We start from the raw sequence: 9,977 nt of genomic DNA, 5'->3' as shown, positions 1-9,977 counted from the left end.
TGCAGTGCCTCATGCCTGTAATCCCAGCACTCTGGGAGGCCAAAGTAGGTCTGCATGAACCTAAAAGTTTACAACTAGACTTAGCAACATAGCAAGACCCTCTGTCAGTCTCACTTTGTTGCCCTCAGTAGAATGCAGTGGCATCACAGCTCACAGCAACCTCCAACTCCCGGGCTCAAGCAAGTCTCCTGCCTCAGCCTCCCAAGTAGCTGGGACTATAGGCGCCCGCCACAACGCCTGGCCATTTTTTTTTTTTTTTTGGTTGCAGCCATCATTGTTGTTTGGCGGGGCCGGGCTGGGGATTCGAACCCACCACCTTAGGTGTATGTGGCTGGCGCCTTAGCCGCTTGAGCCACAGGCACCGAGCCAATTAATTCCAATTTGTAATGGAGAAAAATGACAAGCCTGGGGCCAGGCGCAGTGAGTGGCTCATGTCTGTAGACATGGCACTTCGGGAGGCCAACGCAGGTAGATTGTCTGAGCTCACAGGCTTGAGACCAGCCTGAGCTACAGCAAGACCCCGTCTCTAAAATTAACCAGGTGTTATGGTGGGCACCTGTAGTCCCAGCTACTTGGGAGGCTGAGGCAAAAGAATTGCTTGAACCTAAGAGTTTGAGGTTGCTGTGAGTTATGATGCCACGATACTCTGCCAAGGTGACAAAATGCTCTGTCTCAAAAAAAAAAAAAAAGACAAACCTATCAAGCCAGGAATTGTTTAGAATGTGGCCAACAAAGGCAGGACAATACTTTTTTTTTAGACAAATTCTCAAGCTGTCACCCTGGGTAGAGTGCCATGGTATCATAGTTCATAGCAACCTCCAACTCCTGGGGTCAAGCGATCCTCTTGCCTCAGTTTTTCTATTTTTAGTGGGGGAGGGGTCTCGATTTTGCTCAGGCTAGTCTTGAACTCCTGAGCTCAACCAATCCACCAGCCTCAGCCTCCCAGAGTGCTGGGATTACAGGCGTGAGCCACAGCACCTGGCCAAGGATAATACTTAAGTAAAAAGGAGTAAGCCAGGTGCAGTGCCTCATGCCTGTAATCCCAGCACTCTGGGAGGCCAAAGTAGGTCTGCATGAACCTAAAAGTTTACAACTAGACTTAGCAACATAGCAAGACCCTCTCTCTCCAAAAATTTTTAATAATTAGCTGGGCTGGGTGTGGTGGCATGCACTATAGTCCCAGCTACTGGGAAGGCTGAGGTGGGAGGATCACCTGAGCCCAGGAGTTCAAATGTAAAGGAGCTATATGATCATACCGCTGCCCTCTAGCCTAAGCAACCCGGTGAGACCCTTGTCTCAAAAAAAAAAAAAAAAAAAGGGTAGCTTGGAGGCTCATACCTGTAATCCTAACACTCTAGGACACCAAGGCAGGTGGATTGCTTGAGCTCAGGAATTTGAAACAAGCCTGAGCAAGAGCGAGACCCTGTCTCTACTAAAATCAGAAAAATTAACCAGACATCCCCAGGCATTGTGGTAGGTGCCTATAGTCCCAGCTACTTGGGACACTGAGGCAAGAGAATTGCTTAAACCCAGGAATTTGAGGTTGCTGTGATCTATGATGCCACAGCACTTTACAAGAGTAACAAAGTGAGACTCTGTCTCAAAAAAGAAAAAATTAGCCAGACATGGTGGCACACACCTATAGTCCCAGCTATATAGGAGGCTGAAGCAAGAGGACTGTTTGAGCCCAGGAGTTTGAGACTGAGCTATCATGATAGCACAGCACTCTACCCAGGGTGGCAGAGTGAGAGTCTGTCTCAAAAACAAAAAGGAGTTGGGCACCCATCACTCGGTGGTTAGGGTGCTGGCCACATGCTCCAGGGCTGGTGGGTTCGATCCCAGCCCAAGTCTGCTAAACAAATAAATAACAACAACAACAACAACAAATAGCTGGGCATTGTGGCAGGCGCCTGTAATTTCAGCTACTTGGGAAGTTGAAGCAAGAGAATTGCTTGAGCCCAAGAGTTTGAGATTGCTGTGAGTTGTGACACTACAGAACTCTACAGAGGGTGGTAGAGTGAGACTCAGTCTCAAAAACCAAAAAGGAATGAAATGCTTTAGAGGGAAATGTTGAATAAATCATGACAACAAGTTGTGGAAATGCTTCCAAAGACCTTCAGTTCAGGGAACATGTGGTGAGGTAAGTGCAGAACCCGGGGCTTTGCCTGGAACACTGGGAAGAACATTCCTGGGTGCAGGAGGGGCTGCCAGCTACAGAGCGAGGCTCAGGACCCACCAAGGAGAAGAGGGAAGTTTATTTTTATGTTTGTTGCATTTTGTGCCCTACCTTAAAAACCCTGGCCTACTATGTTTTCTTTTAGAAGATTAATAGTTTTAGCTTTTATGTATATAGGTGTAAAAAAAGTTAGAATTAGTTTTCGGTGGGTTATATTTTGTGTGGTTGTTTCTGACTCTCCTGTCACTTTGGCGTCATCACTTATACTTTGCCTATACCATACTGTCTTGGTCGTCATCATGTTATTGAAATCTTCAAATAAAGTAGTGTAAATGCTAACTTTTTTTCATTATCTTTTTGGGGTTTTTTTTGGAGACAGTCTTGCTCTGTTGACCAGGCTAGAGTGCTGTAGCATCATAGCTCACAGCAACCTCAGGCTCTTGAGCCCAAGTGATCCTTCCACCTCAGCCTCCCGAGTAGCTGGGACTACAGATGGGCACCACTACAGCCACTTAGATTTTGTATTTTGAGTAGAGACTGAGTCTCGCTTTGCTCAGGCTGGTCTTCAGCTCCTGACCTCAAATGATCCCTCTGCCTCAGCTTCCTACAGTGCTAGGCTTACAGGCATGAGCCATTGTGCCCATCCGTTTTCTTCTTTTTTTTTGAGACAGAGCCTCAAGCTGTCCCCCTGGGTAGGGTGCTATGGCATCACAGCTCACAGCAACTTCCAACTCCTGGGCTTAAGCTATTCTCCTGCCTCCACCTCGCAAGTAGCTGGGACCACAGGCGCCCACCACAATGCCTGGCTATTCTTTGGTTGCAGCCCTCATTTTTGTGTGGCAGGCTGGGCTAGACCCAAACCTGCCACCTCAGGTGCATGTGACTGGCACCCAAGCTGGCTGAGCCACAGGCACCGAGCCATTCTTTTTTTTTTTCAACCCAACTCATGGAGCTTTATTTATTTATTTATTTATTTATTAGAGACAGAGTCTCATTTTATCCCACTTGATAGAGTGCCGTGGCATTATAGCTCATAGCAACCTCCAACTCCTGGGCTTAGGCGATTCTCTTGCCTCAGCCTCCCGAGTAGCTGGGACTACAGGCACCCACCACAACACCTGGCTATATTTTTTGTTGTAGTTTGGCCAGGGCCGGGTTCGAACCCACCACCCTCGGTATATGGGGCTGGCATTCTACCCACTGAGCTACAGGCGCTGCCCCAATGGAGCTTTATTTAGATGGGAGTGACAAGACCCTGTTTGGTTCTTGCAGGGCCATATGTAGGCCCATGTTTGCCCTCCTACTTTCTTCAAAACTGCTAAGACCCTTTCGGAATACTCACCAAGGCCTTATCCCTCTTTCCACCCACCTGTCATCAGGCTCAGGAAGGACCATTCATGAATGACAAAGGTCATGGAGGACAGTCCCTGGGCTGAGAGTTCCATTTTCTTTCGTTCGTTGTTTCTTTTTTAAAAAGATTATTTTAGCTATTCTAGATCCTTTACATTTCTTTTTTTTTTTTTTTTTTTGAGATGGAACCTCAAGCTATCCCTCTGGGTAGATTGCCGTGGCATCACGCTCACAGCAACCTCCAACTCCTGGGCTCAAGCGAGTCTCCTGCCTCAGCCTCCCAAGTAGCTGGGACTACAGGCGCCCGCCACAACGCCTGGCCATTTTTTTTGGTTGCAGCCATTACTGTTGTTTGGCGGGCCCGGGCTGGGGATTCGAACCCGCCACCTTAGGTGTATGTGGCTGGCGCCTTAGCCGCTTGAGCCACAGGCGCCGAGCCGATCCTTTACATTTCTATATAATTCTTTTTTTTTTGAGACAGAGTCTCATGCTTCCAGGCCAGAGTGCCATGTCATTAGCAAATCTCACAACAACCTCAGACTCCTGGGCTCAAGCAATCCTCCTATCTTAGCCTCCCAAGTAGCTAGGACTATGTAATTCTTTTTTTAGATAGGGTCTCGCTCCCAAACTGGAGCCCAGTGGCAGTCCTAGCTCACTGTTACCTCCAACTCCTGGGCTCAAGGGATCCTCTTGCCTCAGCCTCCTGACTAGTCAGAACTATAGATGCACACCACTGTGCTTGGCTAATTTTTTTTGAGATGGGGTCTCATTATGTTGTCTAGTCTCAAACTAGACAGAACTAGTCTCAAACTCCTGGCCTCAAGAGATCCTTGACCCTCACCCTACCTAACTGCTGAGATTATAGGAGTGAGCTACCACACCCAGCTGTATAAATTTTATTTATTTATTTATTTTTTGAGACAGAGTTTTACTTTGTCACTCTCCATAGAGTGCGGTGGTATCATAGCTCACAGCAACTTCCAACTCTTGGTCTCCAGTGATTCTCTTGTCTCAGCCTCCCAAGTATCTGGGACTATAGGCACCTGCCATAGTGCTAGGCTATTTTAAGAGACAGGGTCTTGCTCTTCTCAGCCTGGTCTCGAACCTGTGAGGTCAGGCAATCCCCCCACCTCGGCCTCCCAGAGTGCTAGGATTACTCGGGGTGAGCCACTGCACCCGGCCCTCTTGGCAGGATTTTGATTAGGATTGCATTGAATCAGAGGAACGCTGACATGTCTACAATGTTGATTCTTTCAGCCCATTGAAAATAACATAAAATACATAGGAATAATTTATTTTATTTTATTTTTTTGGCTGGGGCTTGGTTTGAACCCACTACCTCCCGCATATGGGGCCAGTGCCCTACCCTTTTGAGCCACAGGCGCTGCCCCATAGGAATAATTTAGATGAAAGACATGTAAGATCTATATGCTAGAAACTATAGCACATTGTTGAAAGAAATGTATAAGATAGAAATTGGCACAGTTGCCTTGACTAGCTCATTATTCATTTAAATGAGCTGGACACCAGGCAGTCCTCTGGGTTATGAATATACGCCCTTGAGAAGCTCATAGATAAGTATAATTCAGTGAAGTTCATGCTACAAAGGCAGTCTGCACTAGATAGGGTGAGGACATAGAGGCCATTGAGAGATAAAACATGTTACATCATTTTGAATAATAAATAGAGTTGCTAGAACTTATTAAGCATTTAGAATGTTGTAGGCACTAAGCCAAATGCTTTATGTACATTATTATTATTATTTTTTGAGACAGAGCCTCAAGCTATCCCCCTGGGTAGAGTGCCGTGGCATCACAGCTCACAGCAACCTCCAACTCCTGGGCTCAAGCGAATCTCCTGCCTCAGCCTCCCAAGGAGCTGGGACCACAGGCACCCATCACAATACCTGGCTATTTTTTGGTTGCAGCCGTCATTATTGTATTGGGGGGGCCTGGGTTGGATTCAAACCCGCCACCTTAGGTGTATGTGGTTGGCGCCTTAGCCACTTGAGCCACAGGCGCCGAGCCTTATGTACATTGTTTTATCTAATTCTTACAACATTTCTATACCACTGATTCTCAAAATATGGATTTCTAGCCCTTAGGAGTCCCCAAGATCCTTTCAGGGGATCCACCAGGTCAAAACGATTTTCATTATCAAGTCCTTTTCATTGTGTTGACATTTGCACTCATGGTACAAAAACAATGGTGGGTGCTAACGTTTGAATGGCCCCTCCAAAACTCATGTTGAAATTTAATTCCTGTTGGGATGGTATTAAGAGGTAGGACCTTTGAGAGGTGATTAGGTCACGAGGGCATTTGTAGACTTGCCAGATCCAGATTCCCTTTTGTCCTACTAACCACCACCTAGCCTTAACTATTTTAACTTGAGACAGCGTGAATGGCTCCATCCTCTCTGCTCCCACAAAGCCAGTCCTGACTGAGTCCATACATTAGGCACCTGCTAGACTGTGAACTTTGCTCTCACCCGAGATGTGCTTCCCTGGCTGGGATTATTGCCACAGCCCCCAGCTGGTTTCCCTGAGGCACACCCTGCCCTGCCCTTCTTGTTTATTTTCCACGTAGCAACCAGGGAGAATCTGCTAAAATTGGTCAGTCACAGAATGCTCCAGAGACCTCATCTCACTCAGAGCAAGAACCAAAATCCTTCCTATAGCTTAAAATCCAGGCCTTTACCCCTCTGATCTCATCTCCCACCACTCTTCCCACACTCATCTGCAGCTCCCTGGGCTTCCTGACTCTTTGAACAGCACCAGTTGCACTCTTCTCCCAGAGCTAGAGCCCTCTTACCCCACAGCCCTTTGGAACTCATTCCTTCACCTTTTTCCACCTTTACTGAAGTTTCACCTTCTTGCAGAGACCTTCTATTATTATACTATTTGAAAATTGAACCCTGTCTCAGTTCATTCAGACTGCTATAACAAATGCCATGGACTGAGTGGCTTGTCTTTTATTAATAACATATATTTATTAATATTTTTAACAGATATTTATTAATATTTTTCACCATTCTGGGGGCTGGAAAATCTGAGATCACTGTGCTGACAGATTTGGTGTCTGGTGAGGGCCTGCTTCCCAATTCATAGGTGGGCATCTCCTTGCTGTGTCCTGTCATGGTGGAAAGGGCAAGGGAGCTCTCTGGGGCCTCTTTATGAAGGCACTAATCCCATTCATGAGTGCTCTGCCCTCACTGCCTAATCACCTCTCAAAGACAACCCTTCCCAATATCTTGAGGGGTTAGAATTTCAACATATGGGCTCAGCACCTGTGGCTCAAGTGGCTAAGGCAACATAAACCTGAGCTGGTGGGTTCGAATCTAGCCCAGGCCCGCCAAACAACAATGATGGCTGCAACCAAAAAATAGCCGGGCATTGTAGCGGACACCTGTAGTCCCAGCTACTTGGGAGGTAGAGGCAGGAGACTCACTTGAGCCCAGGAGTTGGAGGTTGCTGTGAGCTGTGATGCCATTGTACTCACCTAGGGTGATAGCTTGAGGCTCTGTCTCAAAAAAAATGAATTTCAACATATGAATTTAATTTAATTTAATTTAATTTTTTATTTGCAGTTTTTTGGCTGGGGCTAGGTTTGAACCCACCACCTCCGGTATATGGGGCCGGTGCCCTACTCCTTTGAGCCACAGGTGCCGCCCAATTTTACTTTATTTATTTATTTTTATTATTAAATAATAGCTGTATACATTAATGCAAACATGGGGTACAGTGTAGTGTTTTCATATACAATTTGAAATATTTTCATCAAACTGGTTAACATAGACTCTGTGTCATTTACTTAGTTATTGTGTTAAAACATTCATACTCTAGTTCTAGAAAAGTTCACTTGTACCCTTGTTAGACAGACCATATAGGTGATCTTTCCAGTCACCCTCCCACCACCCATCTGCCCTTCTCCTCTCTCCTCCCTAACCCCTCCCCATATTCTTAGGCTAGAATTAAGTTATAGCTTTCATTTGAGAACTATAATTGGATACTTTTTCTTCCATTCTTGTGATACTTTGCTAAGAAGAACATTTTCCAGTTCCATCCATGTATTTATTTATTTTTTGAGACAGAGTCTCACTATGTCACCCTGGGTAAAGTGCCATGGCATCACAGCTCACAGCAACCTCAAACTTCTGGGCCCAAGTGATTCTCTTGCCTCAGTTTCCCAAATAGCTATTTTTTTGTTGTAATTGTCATTGCTTAGCTGGCCCGGGTTGGGTTCGAACCCGCCAGCCTCGGTGCATATAGCTGATGAATTTTAGCAGGACACAGACCTTCAGTCTATAGATGCCCCTATATTCTTAATCTCCTTACTTGCTTTATTTTTCCTATAATATATCATATATTCGGGGCAGTGCCTGTGGCTCAAGGAGTAGGGTGCCAGTCCCATATGCCAGAGGTGGTGGGTTCAAACCTGGCCCCCGCCAAAAACTGCAAAAAAAAAAAATAATAATAATAAAATAAACTTAAAAAAAATCATATATCCATATGACTCAATATATCATATTATATTTCATATAATATATCTATATTTTACTTATGTATTACATTTATCTCTATCTTCCTCTACTAGTGCATAAGCTCCATGAAGATGAAGACTTTCATCAATTTTGTTCTTTGTTGTACCTTAGGGACCTAGAACAGTACCTGGCAGATGGTGTGTGCTCAATAAATTATGTTGAATTAAGATATGGTGCCTCACACCTGTAATCCCAACATTCTGAGGCAGGTGGATAGTTTGAGCTCAGGAGTTTGAGACCAGCCTGTGTAAGAGTGAGATCTCGTCTCTACTACAAATCTGGGGGAGGGGGGTGAGGACTAGCTGGGCTTTGTGGTGGGCACCTGTAGTCCCACCTACTGGGAGACTGAGGCAAAGAAGATCATTTGAGCACAGGAGTTTGAGGTTGCTATGAGCTACGATGATGCCACTCTACCTGGCAACAGAGTGAGACTCTGTCTCAAAAAGAAAATGTTGAATTAATGCACTAACCTCATCTTCATAACAAAGATGAAAAGGTGGGCCCTGTATTTCTGAATGTTCCCTGGTTCCCAGTTTCCCGAGTCGCGAATGAGTCTCAGTGCCACGTCCAGCTATGACAGAATGATCCCAGATACAGATCAATCCCACACAAACAGGTTATTACAGGAAAAAGAAAGAAGCTGTGCAAAGTGAAAGTGAAGAAAGCTATACTAAGTGCCACAAAGTGAAAATATGTTCCAGAGAGACAGGAACACGTTATCCTCCAAGAGTGGAGAAAGACATGAAGTCTGACCATCCACTGCCTTCTATGTGCTCACTAGTTTGTCCCGCCTTCCTCCTGCAGGATTGGTTGTCTTTCCCTGCCTTTGGGGTGATTGACAGGTTGGGGTTATATAACAGATGACATAACAGTTGTTTATATAACAGCTTCCCTTTCCAGGCATGTGTCTTTCCCAGAATCCTTCATGAAATTCTACCCGTGCTATGCTAATTAGATGATAATAAGTTCTCGGTCAGTTAAGGGTCACTAGGAGCTCTTTACTGTGTATTCCCACCAGGGAACAGTGTCTATTCACAATTTAGTTTCCAGCTACAGTTCTTGCTCCCTGCCTTTAGCCACTTCCTTGCCACCCGTTTACCCACCACAAGACCTAACGCTGTTACTTCCAGTGGTTAAGTATTATGTAGTTGTCAAATAAGTCCAAACAACTTGGCTTACCAGTTTCATCCCTTTGCTATTGGTCACCTCAGAAAGGGGTGAAAATACATCTCAAATGCAAATATGTTTCCTGGGTAGGTCATCATCAACACATCATCAGTCATCAACACCTTAGCAAGGATTAGTTATGAAATGAAATTCATTTATGGAAACTTTTTTGTACTTCTTCCACGTGGATGAGCTAAGATCTATAGGAAGCCAAAAAATGAGCAGGATGTGGGCCCTATCTTCAAGTATCTCACAGCCTTTGCAAATTAGACAACCCCGACATGCCCCCAGCTGGGCTGCAAACCCAGTCTCTCTGTACTTTACTTGTACCCTGCTATCTCCGTGCAGAGTAGGGGAATGGATAGTAGCAAAGCTCTTCAGGCAACTTGATCCCTTGTCTTAGAAGAGAAGAAGAACATAAGGCATCTTGGACTTCCCTCTTCCCTGGGTTTGAGCTGGTCAGTCCTTCCAGGTATGTTCATTTTGTTCCAAAAATATTCCTAGAGTTCCATTTTTATAAATTCTTGGAGCTAATAAAGATGTTTTGGCTCAGGAGTCTGAGGTTGCTGTGAGCTACGACACTACAGCCTCTACCAGGGGTAATAAAGTGAGACTCTGTCTCAAAAAACAAAAAGTTTTATTTCATTATAATCTCTCATGTCATATGAAGTTAAAGGTGGAAAAAAAAAATAAACACATCTACATGGCAAAAATAAACAGAAAAAAAATTTTTGAGACAGTCTTA

Source organism: Otolemur garnettii, unplaced genomic scaffold (assembly GCF_000181295.1).
Source record: "Otolemur garnettii isolate 467f Iridium unplaced genomic scaffold, OtoGar3 scaffold00115, whole genome shotgun sequence".
Classification (NCBI taxonomy): Eukaryota; Metazoa; Chordata; class Mammalia; order Primates; family Galagidae; genus Otolemur; species Otolemur garnettii.
The sequence above is the reverse complement of the archived record's forward strand: the minus strand, read 5'-3'. Positions refer to the sequence as shown.